Below are 27,360 nucleotides of genomic sequence, written 5' to 3'. Positions count from 1 at the left end.
CACAGAAAATCATGCTAGGTCTCTCTTAGTTAAAATGATTTTACATTCACCTTTCTCTAAGAAATTTAGGAACTTTTTGATAATTCTCCTTTGTGCTAGTTTTATTTATGTTGCTCTTGCAGAGGATAAAGTCATTTGAAAACTACCAAAATGTTATGAGATAACCAGTCTCTACTAGAGTGATTCAGCTGTGGACTGACTGGGATTATACAGGTATATACACTGTTTGTTGATCATTTGTCATATGCAGGATACTATGCTAAGTATTTTATATGCATTGTGTTATTTTGCTTATGATTTCCCTACAAAATAGGTCCTTTTATTATTTTCATTTAAAAATGAGGAAATTGAGATGCATAGTGTAAAGTACCTGGCATGGAGAGAAAACCTTGAGTGGTAACAATAGTACTCTACTCATACTTAATTTTAAAGACCATGCACAAGGTACAAAGAAAAACAAATAATAAAGCAAACCAAAAAGCTTCTTTATTACAGCAATTTAAAAAAGATAGCACATGTGAATGGAGAAGCTAATACAGAACATCTTAAAACACCTTGAAAAACATACGGACGTGAGGGTCAGGTACTTTAAAACCATGGTAAACAGAATTAGGGCAGTTGTTCAATTCTAGAACCAAGTAGTCATGAATTAAAAGAACAAATATAAAGAAATAAAAACCCCTCTAATTATTATAAAAATGGAATACTTTATAATAATTTCAAACCTGTAATACAAATGCATATATTTTATATATAAGCTTATTTTTAATAATTGATTAAGGGAAAATATTAGATATGACAGCTTCATATAAGACATTAAGGACTAAGATAAATTAAAGGAAGATTATATAAATATTTTAAATATGAATATGTAATGTCATATAATACATAACTTACACAAAATTTTATATCATGGAACAATGTAAGTGAGTATTAACATTGAGATTAGGACAGGACAGTTCTAGTTAACAATGTTTTTTTTCTTACAAGAGAAATTTTGCTCAAGACAAAGATAGGAAATTCATAAATTCAAATGTGAAGTAAAAGATAAACTGCCAAAAGACCAAAATACATATAAAAGGATTCTAGGAAACAATTGTCTTACTAGACTAATAGACAATAAACAAAGGACTTGAATATAGTTTGCTAATACAAATAGAAGTAATATGTTAGTATAAAAAGTCAGCCTCATCAGTAACATACATAAAAATGTCAGCATTTATTATTAATGATAAATTATTAAGTATGACAATATACAAATTTTGTGAGAAACCATTAAAATGGACAATTCTGTTGACAGATGTTAGAAATATAACAAGAATCTATATTCTTGGAGAGTGATCATGGATTTGCAGAGAAAGCCTTAAAATTATTTCCTCCTTTTTTTATTGCTGTCTAGATGGGGCTACATTGTAGCATTTACAAAGGTTCTTACAATATATCAACTATATCATATTTGAATTCACCCCTTCCACCATTCTCCTTCCCCCACCACGTTCCTGGAATAGCTTTTACAGGTATCATTTTTCCATTTACATACACATGTACACAGTATTTGCACTATATTCACCCTCCCACACCCTTTCCCCCACCCCACACTCAGGTAGCAACCACCTTAGGCAAGACCTGTTCCCACCCTCCTGTTCTATGATTTTGTAAGAGAGAAAAAAAGACATTTTAGCTTATTTAAGATAGCTACACAGGGAGTTTCCTTGTGGCACCTCCATTTGTACATGCATTATAGCCTGAATAGCTTCATCTCCGCTATTTTTCTTCTTTCTCCCTTAGTCCTTTGTGGTGGTTTCAACAGGTTTAAAAATTCTATATTCATTTTTGCATAGAGTACATCAATCATATTCACCTTCTTAAATTCTTTCTTTTGCCCTCCCCCTGTCATATGTGACCTCCCCTGTGTGACCTGTTTTTCATAGCATTGCTATATGCCTATATTCCACATATGAGAAGAAACATGCAGCTATTGGCCTTCTGAACCTGGCTAACTTCTCTTAAGATGATGTTCTCCAGTTCCATCCATGTACCTACAAAAAACAAAATTTCATTCTTCTTTATGACCAAATAAAATTGCATTATATGTAAATACCACATTTTTTGATCCATTCATCACTAGTGGGGCATGTTAGCTGTTTCCATAGCTTAGCTATTGTAAATAGTGCTGCAATAAACATGGGTGTACAGGTGCCTTTATTGTAACCTGACTTACATTCTTTTGGGTATATCCACCTGAGAGGGGTGGGGTTGAGTTAAAATTATTTATAGTTGTATTTTAAACCAAAATTTTACAAGAGTTTACTATTGGTTGACAAGAGAGGAGATACAAAAGTGTATCTGCAGAGACCATGTGATGGTATTAGTTACAATGCCCAATATTCAAAGATGATCTTGGTAGAAATGTCTGATCATTAAAATCATGGTTTTTGAAGTATTTAGTCATTCAAACTGAATTTGATACGCTCTTGAATTAAATTCAAGTTACACAGGGTATATTTAGATTGTTCACAAATGGGCAATATGCCTATATATTTACATTTTATTCACATATACTTAAAAAAAGCAAAACAGTAATAGTGTAGTTGTGGAGTTACATTAATGTGACTTCCTTTGATTCTTTTTTATTTTATGTTTTGGAATAAAAGTTACCATTGAGGCAGAAAATATGTAATTATTACACATTGAATTATGTCACTAAAGAAAGATATATTGAAGTTTTAACCCCATTTCCCTAGAATGTGACTTTATTTGAAATAATCTTTGCAGATTTATGCAAATTAAGATGAGTCCTTCAGGATGGGCTCTAATTCCAGGTGACTATTGTCCTTCCTTGTAAAAGGGAATGGGTACTGGACTAAGACATAGAGACAAGCTAGAGAGGTAAAACAAGGTGAGGCGCAGAATGCCGTCTGCAGAGATAGGACTGGAACAATGCCACTGCAAGCCAAGGGTAACACAGATTGTCAGCAAACTACCAGGAGCTAGCAAGTGGCGGGGGAAGAGCCATTACAGGTTTCAGAGGGAGCATGGCTCTGCTGACACCTTGACTTGAGACTTCCAGCCTTCAGAAATATAAGACAATAAGCTTCTATGGTTTCAGCCATTCTGTCTGTGCAAATTAGCTTAGTGATAAACACTACTGGAAAGTCACCTAAACTTTGTCTAAAATGATGTAAAAAATCTTTAGTCTAAAGAACACAAATGATTATCTTTCCAAGAGCCAAAGTATACATAGGACTTTGAATTCTTTTAAAGAACAATGACTTTTTTTCTTGTGGAATATTTATTCTACATTTTTGTAGTCTTTTATATTTATTTCATTCATTTTTTCTTAGCTTTTCTATTTATGTTTTTCTCAAAGAACAGGAAAGTCATGTAATAATTTCTGTACTGTGGACATTATTATTTTTGCTGCTGCTTTTGTAGGCTTGTTCAATTTCTACATGAATCTCTACAATCTCAGTTTAAATTGGGCACATAAATTGCATTTTGGAAATATGAACTGCTATATCCTAATGTTTGAAAGACAAAAACAGCAATTCTGTATTTATTTTTGCCTTTTAACTCTTTCTCTCAACTAATATTTAAAACAGTGAAATGGTGGGAAATGTCTGCATCCATTTTTCAGATTTCAAAGAACTAATTAGAAGCAATGTAGAGTAGGTGTATATCCATCTTCTTCATACTCATCCATTTTTCAGATTTCAAAGAACTAATTAGAAGCAATGTAGAATAGGTGTATATCCATCAGATTTCTATCAAATATATTGATTGTGAGAGTCCTTACTTTTTATGCCCCACCAAATGTTGGTTTATCATTATAAAAAATCCAATTCTATCTGGCAAAGATTTCAAGTTTGTTTTATTACTGTTGAAAGAAGATCAAGAACATAAATTTTCCACAGTTCTTAACATCATAATCTGGCTTCATCTGCAAACTTTTAAACAAGATGTTTTTAGAGGATGCTTTTTTACTAACAGTATCAAAGTAGCAGGACATAATGGTGCATGCCTATAATATCTGCACTCAGGAGATTGAGGCAAACAGATCTTGAGTTTGATGTAGTCTGGACTAGTAGCAAGTTCTGGGCCAACCTCAGCTACATATGCAGCTGTACAAACTGAGACCTCCTTTCAAAAACTAAAAACAAAACAAAACAAAATCATTGTTATAACAAAGCAAGTGAAATAAGTGAGTTTGAAATGATTGCTGTTCTTTGGAGACAGTGTAGATGATCTGGAATTTGTTTTTCTCACATCTGTTGTTTTGTACAGTCACATAATCTTATTCAAAAAGATTATATTGTTCAATATTTACATTAGTATATACCAAGCCACAAAAATACTAAGAGATTTGGCTACCATCATTCAGGTTCACCTGATATGTTGGCATGCAATCAATGCATAAGAAAAAGATTTCTATCTTAAAAATGATGCATCAAAATGTAAACTATTATTAGATGTTAACTTAGGTATGTGAAGTGATATAATGTGATTATTTTTTTATCAATTCTGATGGAATTCCTATCACTATACTTTTTCTAGACAACATTGTATTTCACTTTCTTCTATTTCATTTAAAATAAATGTCTCAGAAATTTGATAAATCTATAAAACTACCAAACAAATATCTTGGCTTTTATAAGTTCTATCAGACTAAAACCAAATACAGAAAAAAACAGTGTAAAAGATTAAAATGTATCCTTTTTATCATTGTTTGTACTTTGCTCATGTGAACAATTTTGTTTCACTTTTGTAACAGACATAAAACATTCATTCTAATTACTGATGCATCTAGATGGAATCACAAAGAAATCTTACTCTTTATTTACTTTTTTCATTCTTGAATTTTTCTTAATAGACAACATCAATTATTTGAAAATTCTGTACAGATAGTGATATTCTTAACTACTTCATTTTCTCCCTTCCATAATTGCTTCAAGCATAGAGTTCAGATAAAAGAATCTCTAAATCTGTGTTTCCTCACATATACAAAAACATTGTATGTGTAGCACATCCTACTCAAATGTTCAGACCAAATAAAAGAATTTGTAGAATTGTAATGTTGCTAGTACAAATTATATTCAGAATTTAGTAGACTTTTCTTAGGAAATAACAGTACTAACTATTCTCATTTCTCAGATACAGAAAGCATGCTCACGGTCATCCCATGAGTACATTAAAAGCAGCTTTAGGTGCAGCACTTCTTGGGCTCTACCCTGAGTATTAACTACCTCCAGTATGCCATTTATGTTAACCTGAGGATAAGTGCTTTTAAATGAGAATAAAGCAAATGAGATGACAGGGAATTTAAAAAATTATATCATGATGAGTTTAAAACAGTAAGTATCTGCTGAGCACTAGGGTGATGTGTAAATCTGCCAGTCAGTTTCTAGGCAAGTTATGTGAAAAAGCACTAGAGAGACAGAAACCTCCAGGAGATGATATTCAAAACGAAAGCAGAGCCACCTTTCACCTTTCACAGCTATGCATATTTCCACTGGTCCTGTTCCATTTTATTTGGTATATCATTTATATGATAGTATACTTAACATTAAATACACGTTTTAAATACAGTAATTTCTCTGCAGATGTGGAAAGCTTCATGCAGAAGTGCTAATTGACCTTGAGAAACCAGATCACATGTAGCCTGACATGTACCTTCCTTTGTTTTGATGCCCACTCTTCATTCTACAATTCTCATCCAGTTCTGATTATCCACTCTGAAGTTGGTCTGTAGAGCTTTGCTGCTATTAATGTTCATCTCAGTAATTATTAGGATAAATTACATATTAATTATTATGTTTACTTGTATGATATTCAACCTTCTCAATATGTTGCAAGTACCATGACTGAAGAGAGCATGTTGGATTTCATTGTTATTTTGAACTGAGAGTGAAAGAGTATTGGGAACACAGTAGGCACTGAATAACTTCATGTGGGATAAAAAATAATGGCCCTAAAATTTTGAATACTTTAGCCACTAGTCAATTGCTTTACTAAATTTATATTTACTGAGCAGTTACTAGACACTTGGAAGAGAATAATATGGAAGATATGCAAAAATTCCTAACCTACTGAACTTAATAGAAAGGAGAAAGTAATATTCTAGCAATATAGAAACAATTGCTTATGGAAGAGAAGAAAGTAGGCTAGTACAATGAAATTGAAATTTTTGATCATAATCCAGGGTTGGTTATAGCATTGAGAGAGAGGACACAGCTGGGTAATCTTAGTTATTTGGGAGGCAAAGATCAAGAGGTTTGTGTCTGGCTTTGGACAAAAACTTGTGAGACTTCATCTCAGCCAATGGCTGGCAGGGTGGCATGTGCCACTTAACTATGCAGAGAACTACAAATAGGAGGATTATAGTCCAGGCCAGCCCAGGCATCAAGTGAAATCCTGTCTTAAAAATAACGAACACAAAAAGGGCTGGTGGAGTAGCTCAAGTAGTACAGCGCTTGCCTAGTCAGCTCAAGGCCCTGAGTTTAAATGCCAGAACCACTGAAAAGGAGAGAATGCTAGATTTTTGTGCTTTGGCTTTGCTACTCACTGGCTACATAGCTTCTTTTTCTGAGTCACCTATGTAAAATTAGATATTAGAGACAAATTTACTTTGGAGTGCTTATAGCTATAATATTCTGACTCTGTCTATGCTAAACAACTCTTCCAAACTGTGAATAAGTAGTATTGAAGCTTGTTGCAATCTTAGAATACAAATGAGAGCATCAGATTCGAACAAAAAAATTCTGGCTTTGGTAATGTATGAATAGTATAGAACACACTTGCTATCGTTGAGATTTAGTACTAATGTAATTCATTATTCTCTGAATCACATGCTTTAAAAAAGTTGTTAACTATGTCATAGATTTTCTGAAATTTTTAAAAAATACAATAACAAATAAAAATAATATCACAGTAAGCACAAAATTGCTTCACTGTACAGCATAAAATCCTACTGTATAATGTTATGTTATAAAATGCTAAGTTAGATATAATGCCAGGTACCCTTGCTTTTCAGAAATAAGAAATTGTGATGTAGAAAGTGTTAGATATTCACATCTGGGCTTAATGTGCTCAATGCACTGCCTGCCTCTAATTTTCCAGGTGGTTCTCCAAACTAAAGCTTAACTACTTAAGAATTCCAAATATGACAAATAGCTCTTTGAAGTTGACTTTTGTGTATGCTTCTAAGGAACACAAGAGGGAACATAAATAAAAACAACTCATAGAAACAAGGTTTAAGATCTGACATTTCTAAGCAGCAGGTTTCTTCTGTCCTCAGAGAGATAAACAAAACTATTGAAAACCCCATTAGGTATATTTATAGCCCAGGTTTAACATCCGGGATGTAGACTGAGATGCCAGACTGCCAGTCAACAACTTTGGGATGGAAGGAAGCAGCTTCTTAGAATGAGTGCTTTCATCCTTTTCTCATCAATATTCCAAAGACACGGCAGCTTAATCTTTTATACTGTGCAGGGGAACCTTATTTTGTATTACTTTCCATGAAAAAATTTATTTTTTGGTAAATGTGTAGAGAAAATTTACTTACCTGTTTATCATTATGCTTATTTTTGGGTATGGAGGAGGGTCTAAAGAAGCAGTTCAGAACTTTTCATAGCTCCTGAGTGGAAAAAAAAACATGAATCCACAATGAAGAAAATATACAAATGAGGCATACTAGGAAGAGCAAGTAGAGCTAATGGGAGGTGTATAAAAGTAAGGATATCAGATAAGATATTTCAAAGGATTGATATAGTTTTATAGGGTATCTGAAAAAGACTTTCATATAGAACACACAGGCAGACTAGTTTATCTTTGAATCTTTGAATGTCTGTGTCATCCTAAAATTCTTGTGCAGGTCCTAATCTTAGTGTGGTATATTTAGTTAATTAAGGTTATATGAGGTCATAAGTATGGGCTCTGATATACAATTGGATCAATGTTCTTATAAGTAGATGCACCTGAAAGAAAAATTTTCTCTCATTCTCCTCTCTCTCTCTCATTCTCTCTCTCTCTCTCTCTCTCTCTCACTGGCTCTCTCATGCTTTACCTCTCTTACTCCTTCACCCCCCCTTCCCTCCATTTTTCCCCTATCACACACAAAGAAGAGGTCATGTGACCTCACTGCAAGTGTCTTCTACTTGTAAGTTGAGAGAGCAGACCTCAGAATGAAATTACCTTGTGAGCACTTTTATCTGTGGGATAAAAATTGTCTATTGTTTAAAGCCATCCAGTCTGTGGTGTTTTGTTATGATAACCCAACCAAGTTAATATAGTATATAGGTTATAGGATGAACGATTGCATTTATACCACTAAAACTTTTTAAATGTATTCTGGTTTAGTAGAATTGACTAACTTGGGGAAAATACTGGGGCCTCAATGATCAGAATATATAAATGGTAAATAATTCCTTCAGTGAATTTATATCATAAATGGCATTCTGGCATTAACCAAATAATCAGGCTTAAATCAATAGTAGAGGTCCATTCTGAACTTGGATGAAATTCTCTGATTCTGTAAATTGAATTAATGATGCCCAGGGAAGATGTTTAGAGGAGAAAAGCTGTTCATTGCATTCAGTCATGTACTGTTAACATTGTATAGTTTTAGCAAATGAGAAGAAAGAAACAGTAATGAGGACTAATGAAAACCATTGATTTCCAATGTTGATGAAAGAGATGATATTGGGGTTAAGAAATTACAATGAAATATGAAAAGAAACTGTTTGGTATTAGATGCAGGGAAGTCATCCATAAGTTGACTGACTAAGAAGTAGTCATAATAATGTCTGGAAAACATTTTTCTCTCTCATGAAAATTTATGTATTTTTTCCATTATCTTCCTTTTTCAAAAATATTCAAAGCTACATTTTTTCTTTTCGGTACTGGGGTTTGAACTCAGGGCTTCACACTTGCTAGGCTAGGCAGATGCTGTACTTCTTGAGCCATGCCTCCAGTCCTTTTTGTTGATTATTTTAGATATAGGGTCTTGCTTTTTGCCCAGGCCAACTTGAAACATGCATCCTCCTATTTTATGTTTCCCCTAGTAGTTGGAATGATAGGCCCAGCTTTTTTCTGTTAAGATGAGGTCTTATAAACATTTTTGCTCAATCTGTCTTGGAACCACGATCCTCCTGATCTTACCCTCCTGTGTAGTTCGGGATGACAGGCACATGCCACTGTATCCAACTGTTGGTGTTTGTGATGGGATGTCACAAAGTTTTTGCCTGGGCTGGCCTCAAACTGTGATCCTTCTGATCTCATCTTCTTAAGTAGTTAGGATTATAAGTGTGAACTATGGGCACCTGGCTCAAAACTACTCTTTAAGAAAGGGTTAAAGTCTCTTGTACACAAGCAAATTAGTAGAAATTAATCCCAGATTTTGATGGTTTTAAAATGTTTTCTTATAATCACTGAAACAGAAGAAATTAAAGACTGACTCTAACAGCTAATTCAAGTTTTGGACTAACTCAAGTTTTGCTATGTCTCTTTTGGGGGTATGGAGGTTTACTGGGGACTGAGGCCAGGGGGTAGTGCTCTACAACTAGAGACATACCACCGTTATTCTATACTTTGTAAATGTCCCAATTTAGTAGAAATTTAGCCTTTTTTTCTCTTCCTTCCAAACACCACTTTTTTCCCTGAAATTGCTCCTAAAAGTCATTATCTTTATGCTCCAATAGTACATTTTGAAGAATATTCTAAATAATAAGAAACATTGCCTAGATAATTCTACATACTATAGATTAAATTATTAGTCCAAGCAAGAATCTTGATAAAGAAGCAAAATTCCCAAATTTACATATTTATTAGTGTTTGTCTAAGCAGATACCTTAAAGTATCATCTTTCAAGGCATAAGTTGCCAGTTGCTTAGGCAACTTAAAAATATGTGACCTTTGGTCTATAAAGCTGTAAACAAGAATATAGCATAACAGGAATTTTCAGCTGAGCTATTTAACTGGCAACGTTTGGTTCAAACAAGTGTTTGCTGAGGACTTTACATTCTATCTCCCTATCTACAAAAGTGACAATCAGAAAACTGATTCTGTATGTCAAGATCTCAGCAATTAAATGTCATTTCTTTGATAGGTGACTATCAAGTGTGCTTTTTCATCTGAAACAACATAATTTTATTACTACATTTATCTATGAACAAAGTACATTAATTTTCTGTAAGTTTGGATTTCCTTTTTCATATATTGATGATCTAATTTGTTGGAAGTGTTTCAATCACCATTTGCCATTCTGGTTTGAATTTCTCATTCTTATAATGAAAATTCCGTGTTCCTGCCATGGAAACATTTCAGGCACACAAATTTAATTGCTTTATTATCAGTTTCAAAGAATTCTATATAACCCACGAGGTCTTATAGGTATGCTCACGTATGTGCATATGTGGACAGTTGTGTGCACTATGTGTGCAGTCAAGTCATGTCTACCTTCCATCTCCTTCACAATTTGCCACTCTTAACAAACCACTTGTACTTCTCAAATATAAAGGTTTCTAGCACTTCATTGTACTTACATATTTTCATGTCGAATTTCCTTTTCAAAAGGAGGTTATGTAAGAAAACTCATGCTAGTGGGTGATATAGAGCTGGGGAGGTCACATTTTCTTTACTAGTGGTTCTATGCTCCTAGAGTTAGATCAACTTGAGGTAAGGACAAGGTCTTTTCTTGTCTCTTCAAAAAGAGACCTTGCAAAGAACTTGGTAAGTAGAGTGAACACAATAAATACTTATTCCACAAATGCATAAATGTTTTCACATGGAAAGTTTACAAGGGTGTTCTGAGTGTTATTAAATATTTTATTTTTCTTCTTTCTTTTGTTAAATTTTAAGTTGTAAAAATGAAAGTAATCATAGTACCGATTTGGAGGATCATGAATAATCTAAGTATATGCTTGTAAATGTATCTGACTATTTATACATGTTAGCATTAGGTCTATTTGTAGATCCAGTAGACTATAAATTCTGAAATAGTGGAATCAAGCTTGCTTTGCTCATCTTTATATCTACCAACTTTGATTGGAATGTCTAAGTGGGTACGCAATAAATACATGTTGATTAAGTGAATGCATTTGTTGATAGGTGCTTGAGCAGGACATAATTGATGCTTCTGTGCTCTAATGTGGAGCAGATTTACTGTATCCCAGTTATCTACTTGTTTTCATCTCATGGAATAAAGCATTCACACATAGACACATATGTACACACTACTTAGAGCAGATTTATTATTTGTAAATAGGCAGCAAGAGGCAGAAGAACCTAGGATTCCTTGTAAGCAGACCCCTAATGCTCAGGAAAGCTGCCCAGGGGTAGATAGAGTCTCATCTGCAGGTGCCCCACTAGCATCACTGCTGAATGGACCTGGAAAGCATCCAACTCTGGGTTTTATATCTCAGGGTCATAGGCCTCAGTGGGTTAAAGCATTAAAGGATCTTCTCTTTCTCAAGGGGATTGAAACAGAGTCTGGGACATTCTAGCTAGTCACAACCTTATCACAGGAATTATAAGAAAGGAAAGGGATGGGATCTGGGTTGGTCCAAGGCCACCAAGAAAATAAATCTGCATATAGAAATAGTGATAAAGTTCATCAATTGAAAGTTGGGTGTATTGGCACATGCATGTACTCCCAGTACTCAGAAGACTGAGGCAGAGGGACGGAGAGTTCCAAACCATCTGGGCTATATAGCAAGTTCCAGGCTAGGCCAGCCTGGCTACATACTGCGATCCTGTCCCCCCAAAACAAGAAACAAAACAAAACAAAAATCATTAGTGGGGAAGATCTCTCCATTATTAAGAAAACAAAACAAAGACAAGCACACACACACGCACACACATACAAATGACTTATAGGTATGCAAAGATAAAATTCAGAATGTAGGTTTGTTGGAGGAAAATGTTTGTTAAAGCATGAGCTAAATTGCTCTGCATATGAATGTAAGATGATTGCTTTGTCTCACAGTTAGACTGTCAATTCAATGCATTTTTGCTTTACTTTATGTACATGATCCTCATCACAATGTTTTGGCACTTGTCTTCTTCTCAATAAATTCCAGTTCACTTGAACTAGATGCATTGACCTGAACTGATGTAGGATCCAACAAATGGCAACATTAAGTCACTACATGCATATGATTTATATCACCGTATGATTTTAAAACCCAGGGATTATGTTAATATAGCAAGTCTAAACAATTACAAATTTAGAAAGTGTTTGCTTAAAACCAAAAGACTGGATGCCTGTGGCTCCCATAATCGTAGCTACTGAAGAGGCATAGATCAGGAGAATGGCAGTTCAAAGCCAGCCTGGGGAAATAGTTCCGTGAGACCCTACCTCAAAAAAACCCTTCACCAAAAAAAGGGCTGGTGGAGTAGGTCAAGGTGTAGGCCCTGAGTTCAAGCCTCAGTACCACACACACACACACACACACACACACACACAAAAGATTATTTTCACATCTTGGAAAAAGCATATTCTTTACAGTAAATATTTACTATTGATAAACGCAGTGGTAGTCTTTCAAATCACCATTACTCTCATTTTATAGATGAGGAAATTTAATAGAATTTAAGAAGCTATCACAAGATGGCACCACCAGGCCAACTTCGTGTAATATTGCCTTTGTCGCAGATTAGCAAAATCTTGCTGTGCTGGACTGAAGTTAAAAGCGTAAAGATCATATGCATGTATAGGAATATTAGAATGACAACCGCTTGCAGAACTAATGTATCCTAATGAAAATGTACAAAAAAATTTCCCACAAATTTAGAATTTGGTGATGGAAACTTTCTTTTTTTTAATATTTGCAATATGGAATGTCTGCTTTAATTTAGATGCAGAGGGAAAATGGAACAGTGGGTGAGATTTTTAAACCATTTGTGTACATTTACATTTTTATATTTAGATGTTATTTTTTAGTTCTGAAAAGCTGAAAAAAACATAATTGTTCTTTTTTGGTATTTAACATTTCTACAGGGTAATTGGAACTTTATAGTAAAATATGCAGGATGTGTTCCAGACATTTTGCACACTACTCTTTTCCTAATTAGTTGGACCCCAACAGATGTTTTCAAAAGCTGATAACTGGTCTCATCAACCTCGTTAACACCAGTATTTGAGAAAGCTTTGGGTAGTAGAAATCAGAACCTTGCATTATGTCTTAATGAATGATGCTGTTAATTTTTAATAAGCACTTATTCACTCACTTAGCATATTAATGTTAAGAGTATTGTGTTTTTTTAAAGTCAATACAACCTTGTAATCAAGGTAAAGCTATCATTTTCTGCATAGTATGCTAGCTCATAGTATGCTGAATCAATGATATTATATGTAACTATAGCAACTCCATTTTTTATGGTCCTTCATCAATTCATTCTTTCACTGACTAATAGAAAACAATTATTGACTCCCTCTATGGAACAAATACTTTTCTGGGTTTGGGAGATAGAGCAAAACAGTCTCTGCACTGGAGCATATGTGATTTGTTGTTGTTGTTAGTAATGAGGATAGGAATAAACCCCATCTTATCCCTTGCCTCTATCATATATCCTCATCCTACAGCTGTTTCTGTTAAACAGACCTCAGAAGTCAATCTTGTTTATTCTATCATTTTAAATTGCACTTTGACTTACAACAGAAGTCAGAAGACAAAGTAAATGACCAATATGAGGGTTTGTTTCCCTATCAGTTGGTCGCATGCTCTTGTAGAAGTGCACAGAGCATGTATTTCATGAGTCAGCATTTTCTGTACCTTAGTGTTTTGAACCAGGACTGTTCTGCTCAGGCACTAAGTGTCCAATCAATAGTTTTCCTAATAGTATCCTTCACAGAAGGCTATTTCATGGACTGCTTGTAAGGAATCAAATGCATCAGCAAATAGATTAGCTAGAAATTTCTGTTTCACACTGAATAAAGTGCAACTAATTAAAGCAGCTGCACATGCGCCATTGGTTGTTTCTTTGTTTTTATGCTTTCAAGTATCTAACTAAAAGAGAAAGCTTTGCCCTGAATAATCCTAATTAGTAAATTAGTCTTATTTTTTATTTTATTATTCATATGTGCATACAAGGCTTGGGTCATTTCTCCCCCCTGCCCCTCTCTTACCACCCACTCCACCCCCCTCTCTCCCCCCTACCCCCTCAATACCCAGCAGAAACTATTTTGCCCTTATTTCTAATTTTGTTGTAGAGAGAGTAAAAGCCATAATAGGAAGGAAAAAGGGTTTGTGCTAGTTAAGATAAGGATAGCTATACAGGGAGTTGACTCACATTAATTTCCTGTGCCTGTGTGTCACCTTCTAGGTTAATTCTTTTTCATCTCACCTTTTCTCTAGTTCCTGGTCCCCTTTTCCTATTGGCCTCAGTTGCTTTTAAGGTATCTGCTTTAGTTTCTCTGCATTAACGGCAACAAATGCTAGCTAATGTTTTTAGGTGTCTTACCTATCCTCACCCCTCCCTTGTGTGCTAAAGCTTTTATCGTGTGCTCAAGGTCCAATCCCATTGTTGTGTTTGCCCTTGATCTAATGTCCACATATGAGGGAGAACATACGATTTTTGGTCTTTTGGGCCAGGCTAACCTCACTCAGAATGATGTTCTCCAATTCCATCCATTTACCAGCGAATGATAGCATTTCGTTCTTCTTCATGGCTGCATAAAATTCCATTGTGTATAGATACCACATTTTCTTTATCCATTCATCAGTGGTGGGGCATCTTGGCTGTTTCCATAACTTGGCTATTGTGAATAGTGCCGCAATAAACATGGGTGTGCAGGTGCCTCTGGAGTAACCTGTGTCACAGTCTTTTGGACATATCCCCAAGAGTGGTATTGCTGGATCAAATAGTAGATCAATGTCTAGCTTTTTAAGTAGCCTCCAAATTTTTTTCCAGAGTGGTTGTACTAGTTTACATTCCCACCAACAGTGTAAGAGGGTTCCTTTTTCCCCACATCCTCGCCAACACCTGTTGTCCGTGGTGTTGCTGATGATGGCTATTCTAACAGGGGTGAGGTGGAATCTTAGTGTGGTTTTAATTTGCATTTCCTTTATTGCTAAAGATGGTAAGCATTTTTTCATGTGTGTTTTGGCCATTTGAATTTCTTCTTTTGAGAAAGTTCTGTTTAGTTCACTTGCCCATTTCTTTATTGGTTCATTAGTTTTGGGAGAATTTATTTTTTTAAGTTCCCTATATACTCTGGTTATCAGTCCTTTGTCTGATGTATAGCTGGTAAATATTTTCTCCCACTCTGTGGGTGTTCTCTTCAGTTTAGAGACCATTTCTTTTGATGAACAGAAGCTTTTTAGCTTTATGAGGTCCCATTTATCTATGCTATTTCTTAGTTGCTGTGCTGCTGGGGTTTCGTTGAGAAAGTTCTTACCTATACCTACTAACTCCAGAGTATTTCCTACTCTTTCTTGTATCAACTTTAGAGTTTGTGGTCTGATATTAAGATCCTTGATCCATTTTGAGTTAATCTTGGTATAGGGTGATATACATGGATCTAGTTTCAGTTTTTTTCAGACTGCTAACCAGTTTTCCCAGCAGTTTTTGTTGAAGAGGTTGCTATTTCTCCATCGTATATTTTTTAGCTCCTTTGTCAAAGACAAGTTGGTTATAGTTGTGTGGCTTCATATCTGGGTCCTCTATTCTGTTCCACTGGTCTTCATGTCTGTTTTTGTGCCAGTACCATGCTGTTTTTATTGTTATTGCTTTGTATATAGTTTGAAGTCAGGTATTGTGATACCTCCTGCATTGTTCTTTTGACTTAGTATTGCCTTGGCTATTCGTGGTCTCTTGTGTTTCCATATAAATTTCACAGTAGATTTTTCAATCTCTTTAATGAATGTCATTGGAATTTTGATGGGAATTGCATTAAACATGTAGATTAATTTTGGGATTATAGACCTTTTTACTATGTTGATTCTACCAATCCATGAGCATGGGAGATCTCTCCACTTTCTATAGTCTTCCTCAATCTCTTTCTTCAGAAGTGTATAGTTTTCCTTGTAGAGGTCATTCATATCTTTTGTTCAGTTTACACCTAGGTATTTGATTTTTTTGAGGCTATTGTAAATGGAATTGTTTTCATACATTCTTTTTCAGTTTGCTCATTGTTAGTGTATAGAAATGCTAATGATTTTTCTATGTTGATTTTATATCCTGCTACCTTGTTATAGCTATTGGTGATATCTAGAAGCTTCTGAGTAGAGTTTTTTGGGTCTTTAAGGTATAGGATCATGTCATCTGCAAATAGGGATAGTTTGACAGTTTCTTTACCTATTTGTATTCCTTTTATTCCTTCTTCTTGCCTAATTGCTCTGGCTAGGAATTCCAATACTATGTTGAATAGGAGTGGAGATAGTGGGCATCCTTGTCTAGATCCTTATTTTGGAGGGAATGGTTTCAGTTTTTCTCCATTAAGTATAATGCTGGCTGTAGGTTTGTCATATACAGCTTTTATAATATTGAGGTACTTTCCTTGTATTCCTAGTTTTCTTAGAGCTTTTATCATGAAATGGTATTGGATCTTATCAAAGGCTTTTTCTGCATCTATTGAGATGATCAAGTAGTTTTTGTCTTTGCTTCTGTTAATGTGGTTTATAACATTTATTGATTTTTGTATGTTGAACCACCCCTTCATTCCTGGGATGAAGCCTACTTGGTCGTGGTGAATGATCTTTTTGATGTGTTGTTGAATTCGGTTTGCCGTTATTTTGTTGAGGATTTTTGCATCAATGTTCATTAAGGAGATTGGCCTATAGTTCTCCTTTTTGGAGGTGTCTTTGCCTTGTTTTGGGATAAGTGTAATACTGGCTTCATAAAATGTGTTTGGCAGTTTTCCTTCCCTTTCTGTTTCATGGAACCGATTAAGGAGGGTTGGTATCAGTGCTTCTTTAAAGGTCTGATAAAATTCAGCAGGTCCTGGACTTTTCTTTTTGGGGAGACTCTTGATTGCCGCTTCAATTTCATTTTGTGTTATAGATCTATTCAGATGATTAATATACTCTTGGTTCAGTTTTGGATGATCATATATATCTAGAAATCTGTCCATTTCTTTAAGATTTTCGAATTTATTTGAATATAGGTTCTTGAAGTAGTCTCTGATGATTTCCTGGACTCCCGTGGTGTGTGTTGTTACCTCCCCTTTTGCACTCCTGATTCTACTATTTTGGGTTTTTTTCTCCTCATTTTAGTCAGGTTTGCCAGGGGTCTATCGATCTTGCTGCTTCAATTTCATTTTGGGTTTCACTTTTGTGTGCAGAATCCCTTGCAGAATCTTTTGTAGTGGTGGCTTTGTGGTCACATATTGTTTTAGTTTCTGCTTATCATGGAAGACTTTTATTGCTCCATCTATTTTGAATGATTCTTTTGCTGGGTAGAGTATCCTGGGTTGAAGTTGTTTTCATTCAGTGCCTGGAAGATCTCACCCCATGCTCTTTTTGCTTTTAATGTTTCTGTTGAGAAGTCTGCTGTGATTTTGATGGGTTTACCTTTGTATGTTACTAGTTTTTTGTCTCTTACAGCCTTCAATATTCTTTCCTTAGTTTCTGAACTTGTTTTATGATGATATGTCGTGGAGTAGTTCTATGTTGATCTGGTCTGTTTGGTGTCCTGGAGGCCTCTTGCATCTGTATGGGAATATCTTTCATTAGATTTGGGAAATTTTCCGTTATTATTTTGTTGAATATATTACGCATTCCCTTTGCTTGCACCTCTTCTCCTTCTTCGATGCCCATGATTCTCAAGTTTGGTCTTTTGATGGAGTCAGTGAGTTCTTGCATTTCTTTTCACAGGTCTTGAGTTGTTTAATTAGTAGTTCTTAGGTTTTTCCTTTAATTACCATTTCATCTTCAAGTTCTGAGATTCTGTCTTCTGTTTGTTCTGTTCTGCTGGATTGGCCTTCCATTTTGTTTTGCAGTTCTGTTTTGTTCTTTTTGCTGAGGTTTTCCATATCTTGGGTGTTCTCCTCTTTAATGTTGTCTATTTTTTTCCTGAGTTCATTTATCCATTTATTCATCGTGTTCTCTGTTTCACTTTGGTGTTTATACACCAAAGAATTTTTCAAATTCTCTATTTTTGTTGTCTTGGAATTTCTTGAGTGTCTCCTGTACATTTTGGTTGACCCTATCCAGTATCATTTCTATAAAATTCTCATTGAGTACCTGTAGTACGTCTTCTTTTAAATTATTCTTGTGGGCTTCATTGGGTCCTTTGGCATAGTTTATCTTCATTTTGTTGAAGTCTGGATCTGAGTATCTGTTTTCTTCATTCCCCTCTGGTTCCTGTAGTAATTTTTTGCTGTGGGGAAACTGGTTTCCCTATTTTTTCTGTCTTCCCATCATTGTCTTTGGTGTTGCTACTGTCCCTGTACTGTGTGCAATTAAGTATTTTCTAGCTTGTAATAATAACAATGGTAATAGTTAGAATGGAAGGATGAGTTGAGATGGAAAGCAAGAAGTTAAAGAATAGGGACAAACAAATACACAGACAAGAAGGAGAAAACAGAACAAAGTATCAGACAAGAAAGTTTCAAAGGTATAAACAGGGAGCGTTAGTGTACTAATTGACAGTAAGCTGAACAGACATTAGAGAGACAGAGGATTGAATATCAAAAATAAAAAAAATAAAAATAAGAATAGAAATAAAAAATAAGTAAATGAAAAAAAATCTATATATAAAAATGAATTAAAATAAAATGGAAAATAGAAAATTAAAAACAAAAAACAAAAAACCAAAAAACCTCCAAGTTCAAATGCAATGAAGTTTCAGTCTTAATAATTTGGGTGTCCATCTCAGTCTTCAATCCTGGACATGGTGCCTCAGATGTTGTTCTGTAGTTGTCTCATCAAAGGGACGCATAAAGTGAATAAAACTACACACACACACACAAAAACCCCACCAAGTGTTCCAAGTTCAAATGCAATACAGTTTCTGTAAGTTTTTCAGCATGCAGGTGTAATTCAGTTTTTCTCTCATCAAAGGTAGGGAGAAAAAGAAAAAAAAGCATCTGGAGACAGTTCTGAGAATGGTATCTGCAGCTGTGGCTTGCCTGCCTGCTGCTGTTAGCCTGCTGTTGCTGGTGGCATTATTTATGCAATTCTCTGGGGTGAGCTTAGCACTCACCTGGCCCTGAAGGCTTTGTTTGCTCAGAGTTCTCCTGTGTGGGAGCCTCTGCTACAAGCTTTCCCCTTTCCAAGCACACTGGGAAAGGTGACACTGCACCTGTGTTGTCAGGCCTGCATGTTAATTTACAGTTCATGTGAGAGGTGGGTCTTCCCCCCTCTCCTGTGGAGTTTTTCTCACACCGCCACTTTCACAAGCTTTCCTGCTCCTGATTACTGGGCGGGGCTGCTGCTTCTGCCAGCCACCATGTTTGTTTACAGTTCACGTGGGAAGTGGGTCTTCCCTCCTCTCCTGTGGAGTTTTCCTCCCTCCGCCACTCTCACAAGCTTTCCCACTCCTGGTTGCTGGGCACGCGTCCCCGCTCCTGCCAGAGCCTCTCCGGCCCGCCCAGCTTGTTTGTTTACAGTCCCGGGAAAGATTCCCTTCCCCTAATCTTCAGCGCTCAGGGTGCCCCACCCTCTTTTCCGCATGTCTTTATTGTTCTTATTGCTTATTAGTCAGTTTCTCTTTTTTCCCTGGGTAGAGGTCAGTCTGTCCAGGGGGCTATGCTGCTCTGGCCCAGGCTTGTCTGTGGGAGTACCGCAGTATTGCGAAGCTCACCTGGTCTGCGTCTTCCCAAGCCATCTGAGCGCGGGTGACTGGCGGCCTGGGGGCCCTCCTGGTTTCTCTGTTTAACATGAAGTGGAGGGGTCAAAGTTATGCCTCTTCTTGGTGATTATGCCTGCAAAGTGTGTCTCCAGCGTCTCTCCAAGATTTCACTATAGGAAGCTCGCTTTCTGCTTCCTCCCTCTAAGCTGGAATCCCTCCCAAATTAGTATTATTTTTAATGCTTCTGTCTGTATCAATGGTTTTCAACTGGGGTCACTTTGCTCCCTTGGGATATTAAGGGATATCTAGAGACATTTTTGATTGTGAGAATTGGGGTGGGGATGCTGGTATCTAGTGGATAGAAGCTGTGAACACTAAAACTTCTATTAAAATGCATGGGGTAGTCACACCAAAAATTATATGGCCCCAATTCTCAATACCACTGATACTCAGCTATTCTGATTTATTCCTATTCTGTGAAGGAAATTTCCAATGTTCATTTATAATATGTTGTTAATTTTAAATTTACTCAAATAAGGATCTCTTTTGTTTTAACTTCTTTCTGTTTTCCTTTACTTTTATTTTTATTGTAAATATGGTAGGACAGTATTTGTGCTAAATGTATACTGAAAGTTTACTAGCATTTTTTTAAATCTGAAATTCAGATTTTGCTGAATGTCCTGTATTTTACATGGCACTCACATTTGTGGGACAATCAGTTTCTACAGATGTTGTTTCTTATATACAACAGCATAGATTTTATTCATTTACTTGCTTATCAATGCAGATATAACACTTCCTGTCACCTTACACTGATAATACAATCTGAAATATAGTTTTGGATCAAAAAACAATTAGTGATGAGAAAGGTGATTAATTCAAATTGCAAAAAAATTTCAGACAATTAAAAAGCTGCAAAATCTTTTCTGACAAAACACCATCTCTAAACTATCCAGAAGAGCTTGTAGCTCATGTCTACAATCTCATCTATGTGAGAAGCATAAAAAGGAGGATCACAGTCTGAGGCTAGCCTTGGCATCAACAGGAGTGAGATCCAATCTGAAAATTAACTAATGCAAAAAAGGGTTGGGGCATGTTTGAAGTGGCAGAGCTCTTACCTAGGAAGTGTGAGGTAATGAGTTCAAACTTAGTACTGCCAAAAATTATAAATGGATAAGTAAATGAAATTTAAAAATTCAGAAAATATTTATTGGAAAAACATAGTAGTTCAATGAATCAAGATGAATTCCATTCAAAAGTAGTTTATGGGAATTTGTGATGTGCATACTTTTAATTTTTTTATGTTTTATTGGTTTTGGTGATAGTGGGGATGGAATCCAAGCCCTTATATATGTTAGGAAAGTGCTCTTCCACTTGAGCCTTACCCCCAGTGCTTTTCACTGTGATTTTTAGAAACACTCTCACCAGCACCTTTTTCTAGGTGGGACTTGAACTCATGAGTAGTGGGATTATAAGCATGTATCACCATGCCCACCTTCAGTTTTGCTATTTTTATGTGATCATAATGAGCTCTATCAGTGGAATAACCCTTTTCTGAATAATTTTTATATGGAAGTGAGACAGTATCGGTGAAACCTCAAGAGCACATTAGGTCCTAGAGCAACTGTTCCCTGCACTTGTCTATGAAACAAGTGGATCCACACTGTGTGAGAAGTGCGCTTCAATGGGTGCTGTTGTAAGGCACCCTTTCTGTCCTTTAGGACTGATGCATGAGGCAACCTCTAGCAGAATTGCAACCAAATGCTTCTATATTAGGTTTCTCTTGGGAAACTGGCTTGACGGTACCCACATGCATTGTTTGTACTTGTTCTTGAGACTAACCTGGCTTTAATTCAGGGTCACACAGTACTAGTCCTGTCCCTTGTCTTAGTAGGACCATGAGAAAGAACAATTCCAGTTGAAAGATTTTGGACAAATCAGTCAAGTTTTTTTAGTACTCTGATACTGTTCAACACCTCCCCCTAATCATTCCTATTTTCTTTACTTCCCATATTGGTGTTGATACTGAAGAATATCTGAAGAAAAATCTCCTTGCTCATATTCATCTGAGATTATGTTTCCCTGGTTAACTTAGGGAATAAGTGGTTTGTTCTTTGCTAAAAACCCTAATTGGTAAAATGTACGAATTTGCATAGTTTTTGCTATATAGTTTTTATACATATATATATGTTTGTGCATATGCACACAGTTACATACAAAATGCACACACATGTCAGTTTTTGTCTGCAGGTCAGCAATGAGACATTTGTTTCTATTTTGTGCCTAGAAAATACTTTGAGGAAGAATTTTGCCTTTCTATGCAATAGACAATACAGCATTCTAAACTTTCTTTGATCTCCCAGTGATTCAAACCATTTTTATTGTGCATTAGCTTCATGCATATGTACTGTACTAGGCATTGTGTAAAACACAAACTATAAAGGAACCATAGATACAATAACTGAGGGGGAAAACATTATTTTCCATGTTATTAATTTTGTTTATAATAACCTATTTATTGTGCAATAGGGTTAACAAGATGTTATAAAACAACTTTTCTTATTTTATTCTCATGAAATCTTACCTGGCTGTTGTCACTATTGGAAGAATAAACTGCTATTTGGTAAGATTGATTGCCTTGCCACAGATCACCAAGGTAAAAAGTCTTGGATTCAGTCATCCCTAGAGTCCTGGTCTTTCTACTTTGATCACAATGCAGACCAAGCCACTTCATCATTGATTTTACTACTAGCTCTGGGACTGTATACCTGTATCAGTTTCTTGATTCTGAAATTCTATTCTCTGGGAGTGATGGTGGAGGATATGGAAACTAAAAAGATTTGATTCTATGAACAAATTCAACATATAACATGTTATAAACTTTTGTGGGGTTGTTACAAGCTGAAATTCAGTGCCCAAGATTATAAATCATGAATATGGGAAAATTTGAAGCACAGAATGGAATGTAAATTTTGATCATCAATGATCCTAGTATACAGAAGTCTTTGTAGAATTTATAAATGAATGATTATATGGGTGAATGCATAAAGCCACTTTGTACTGGGGAACTGATAAGACCATGAATCCTTTAGCTTCTGGAATAATCAGTCTTATGTATGTCCCACATCATTATACTTGCAAATGTTTCTGTGAGTTGATGTCTTGAGTCTGAGCCTCATATCATATCCCTTGAGTCTCAAACACACAATGCTTATACCGTAGTGACTTGGTGGTAAGAACTTGACACTGGCACTTGGTTTGTAATATTTGGGCTAGTGTTCAGGGAAAGGCACTAAGCCCAACATCTTGGATGGAAACAGCCTTTCAAGTTCATGTAATTTATCCTGTCATCACTTCCGTGCCACTGCACTTCTTTGTTAGAGAACTCTCAGTATCAGCACACATGCCAATTCATTGTTCTAACTTGCTCTGATTAAAATGTAAGGCTTTTAAATGCAAGGATCATAATTAAGTATACCATGCCTTTAACACAGTGATCAGTTAGCAAATCTCTTTTTAAAAGGCCTAGAGAAGACAGAGCTAGGTTGTGAATGGAAGATTTCAATTAGTAGAAACAAGTAGAATGCATGTTCACAAAAGACAAATGCATAATTTTATTTGATCCATATGAAATAATATGATTAGAATTCATGCAAATGGCAAAGATTGGAGGAGGGAGGGAGAAAGTTATTAGGAATTAAGTAACCAGATTATGTAGAGTTTGACTGTTGGAAAGAATTAATATAATTGGGTAATAGAGACCCAAAATAGTTACTGCACAAAGAAGACACCTGAAGCAATGGAGTTTTAGGAAAAGAAAAAAACAAAAACAAAACAGTCATTGGTTTTTAAATAAGATCAGAGTCAGAATATATCAGTATGGACTCTTGAAGTATTGTGGAAAACACATTGTAAATAGAAAATATGCTATAATATTTCAAAGTCACAATAATCTCCATATCTTTATACTGTTAAATTCTAATATCTGTATCATTTTTTAGTAAACTACATTTCAAGACTATGAAAGTGATTGTAACTTTACAAATTATTTAACATCTGCATAAAATAGAATATACTTCTAATTAGTAAATTCTGAAATAGATCAGAAGACATGGTGTATAATAATTTAAGTTCCTGAAATACTTTAAGGTTCTCTAAATTGTCAAACATACAACAACTCAGCATTTTCTGATGTATGATCTGTATTTCAAAAAGATTTATTTTTGCCTCATGGTAAATGAAAGACAAATGACAACATATTTTACAGTGGTACCTATTAAAATTAGGCTTGAATGATGTCAGGTAAAATTTTTCTTTCACTTATGGAACAAAAGCAGATCTAAGATGAAAAATTTATCCAAATTATGTTTCAAGTCTAAGATATAACTATCTATATAATTTGATATTTTCTTTTTGAATAGACTTTTTAAAATTTTTACTCATTTGATGGAACTGCCTCCATGCATACGTGTCTGTAGCTGTACATCAATACAGCTCTCTCAAGGCTCATAGAATGCTCATTGATCAAAAAACCCTCTACAATTCTTTGTGCTGATATTGTGGTGAACTGTATGTCAAATTTCTGAAATTTTCACTTGGCTATGTTTATTTCACAATGTCCTACTTATCCCCATATCATGTTTATTCCTGTCTAAATTTCCTTCCCTTCAATGCCATCAGCAAGTTCTACCTTATCCAAGATGCTTTCCACATCACTTTCATTTGAAAAAAAATTTCATCTATATCTTTCTCATTCCCATAATACTTTTTCTGAATATTTATTACATTATGCATAATGTATCTTTGACTGGGGATACCAATGTCAGAAGGTTTTGCATAAAATACTAGAAGAAAATTAGTAGTGGAATGGCAGACTGTTGTGTCTAGGTAACAAGGCTTCAGCATTATTATATCATTAGCAATTTATAATTTCTTGCCAGCTTTAGTAACTAATGAATCTCTGTTATATTGGGGAATGAGAGAGAAAATAGCAGTGGGGAAACATGGGCCATTGATTTTTTAATTCATATTCATGCCCTAAATACCTGACTTGACAACTTACTCTACCAAAAAATATTCAGCAAACTTAAAAAGTGAATGTCAATATTAATAATTTTATTTGGAAATATGCTTATTTTGATACAACCAATCCTTTTACAGTTATAACTTTGAGAAATACTGAATATGGTGGACTGAAAAAAATCAAAGTATAAACACAGTCACTTGATTTCTGACCTTGGCAAAGTTACTTTTGGAACAAGAAACACTGACACTGCTTCCAGCAAATTTCTTTTCTTTAAATGATTCAGAATATTTTCCCTCAGTCACATCTGAAAACTCAATGATGTCTGCAAATGATTACTTGCATATCACTTTTGTTGTTTAAAAACTTAGGGAAATGATATCTACTTTTCTTTCTTCAAAGGATCAATATGAGCATCAACTAAGACAAAAAAATCAGTGGAATTACACGGTACTATTAAAACTAAAGTTACTGTTAGTATTGTTTTCTATTTCATTACCTACAATGTTGGATTGATGAATTCTCTCCTCTGCCTCATTTAAAATTTCAGAGTAATGACAGATTTTAGAGTGTTTTATAATTTATAAATGATGTATTTGTATGTATTACCTCAATTATCATAATAGACTTTAAAGATTGACTTTACACAGTAATAGGCTAAATATAAAATAGGCTAATATAAAATTTTGAAATCTTTAGTATAAACTCTATTCTTTTGTTTTGTGCAACTTTTCTTCCTTTAGTCCCAAAAATTTACATGGCTTATTTTACTTTCATTTGTCATGAACCTTAAGCATAATTCCTAAATAGGCATACATGCTCTGAAATCTCATAAAGTTATGATTTATAATTTCAACTCAGAGCTTAATATCACCTCAATATTGTCTTTCACTAAAAAGATCAAATAAACATTATTTTTTTCTCAAACACTCCACTACCTTCTCACCTTTTTAATTTCTGTTAACCACAACCTTTTTAATTTCCCCCATGTTCCAAAAATGAATCAAATTACATAGATTATGTCTCCACACAACATCATGTATTTATTTATTTTCCTATTAATATTTTAGTCCATGTATGATTCATATGTCCTATAGATACTGTTTTCTTCCTTTCCTACTTAATAAATCATTGTTTTTATTCATATGGGGGGAAATGTCTTTATTGAGGAGAAGACTTAATTATTCATATTGTCTTTTAAAAACTTCATTTAACTGGCAGCAAGAAATACTCATCTAGTTTTTTTTTTTTTTTGAGGTACTGAGGCTTGAATACAGGGCTTTGTGCTTGCTAAGACCCAATTAACTAAATCTTATTAACAGTTTACTAGTCAGGCTATATTCTACCTTTCTTTTAACATCTTCTAACTTACAAGGTAATTTATTTTCCTAAAACATAATTCTGATCATATCACCCTCTGATCAACAAATTCAGTGATTTCTGTTATTTTCAAACCATATAAAAGCCTTACATTGGTAATTCATGGTCAATAAAACAGAGCCATTTCATGTCATCGCATTTGTTCCCCATGTCATTTGTTTATATAATCTATGTACAAACAAAACTATATCATCTTGTCTTCTGAACAGTTTGTGAGCCTGTGTCATAATAGTTCTCTCCCAAGCTCTATTGCCACTACCTGTCTGCACCTGTTAAGGCTTCCTTCAAGTGCCAACCTCTTTAAGGATCATTTTTGGACTCCCCTTAACTCAAAGCTATCTGTATTCCTAGAAAGCCCCATAAATCTTTATTCCTATGTTTCTCAATGAATATATCATATTCTATTTTCAAACTGAAAGTGTATGAAGTGTTTTCTCACAGATGCTACAAGAAATTGTCTTGTAGGACCAGGGAGAGGATTAAGTGGAACAGTTGAAATTCTGAAACCCATGCTTGTATTAGAACACTTATGTTTTTATTGTTATATTGTCTGCTTCTGCATGATATTTATTTTAAAGATAGTATTTCAAAATTAAAAAATTTGAAGCAGTATGACCTCATTTAATGTAAGTTAAGTTACTTTGTGTAGTCATGTAGCAAAAATTCATTATATTGTAAGGTTTTTGAAAACAAAGGTTATATTTCTTCTTACTTTTACGATAATTCCTCCCACAGCATCTAAGATAGTTTTACAGTAGTAAAATAATGGAGAATCTGGAGTCAGTTGACCTGTTTTTCAGTGAGAATGCATAGCAGAAAACATATATTTCTGAGTATTGATCAAAATTAATCTCAGATAGTTAAGTTGACTTACAAAAACGTTGTTATTTATAAGGAAAGAGGAACTTGACAGTAGTTTAGAACATGGTTTCCAGAGACAATCTCTTGCTTTAACTTATGTTTACTTTTTACTTACAAAGAATCAAGAAAATTTTACACTATTTGTGTATCAATTTCCTTATCTGGAAAACAATGCATTTTAATAAAAGTGATCACCTCACATAATTCATGGGAAAAATAAGTGAATTAAAATATGTAAACTTCTAAGAACAATGTCTTCCATTTGGTGAAGATTACATGTGCTATTATCTTTATTATTTTATTAGTGTACAGGTGGCATCATTGGTCACCCATATGTGAGTCTGTTTTCTATGTTTGAATAACTC

The 27,360-nt window shown here is 34.8% G+C and overlaps 1 long non-coding RNA gene across 12 annotated transcripts in view; it reads left to right on the top strand.

Annotated features, from left to right (window-relative positions):
* The window catches only part of LOC141411000 (uncharacterized), a 483,550-nt gene that overhangs the window by 183,078 nt on the left and 273,112 nt on the right, over positions 1-27,360 (top strand). Inside the window, exon 6 of one of the 12 annotated variants that reach the window (XR_012435846.1) lies at positions 123-213. The exons of the other annotated variants lie outside the window; for them this stretch is intronic. This is a non-coding gene — a long non-coding RNA (uncharacterized lncRNA). The remainder of the gene's footprint in view (positions 1-122; positions 214-27,360) is intronic. 12 annotated transcript variants of the gene reach the window in all.

The sequence above is a fragment of the Castor canadensis genome, chromosome 9, assembly GCF_047511655.1.
Source record: "Castor canadensis chromosome 9, mCasCan1.hap1v2, whole genome shotgun sequence".
Taxonomy (NCBI): domain Eukaryota; kingdom Metazoa; phylum Chordata; class Mammalia; order Rodentia; family Castoridae; genus Castor; species Castor canadensis.
Note: the sequence above shows the minus strand (reverse complement) of the source record. Positions and strands in the feature narration are given on the sequence as shown.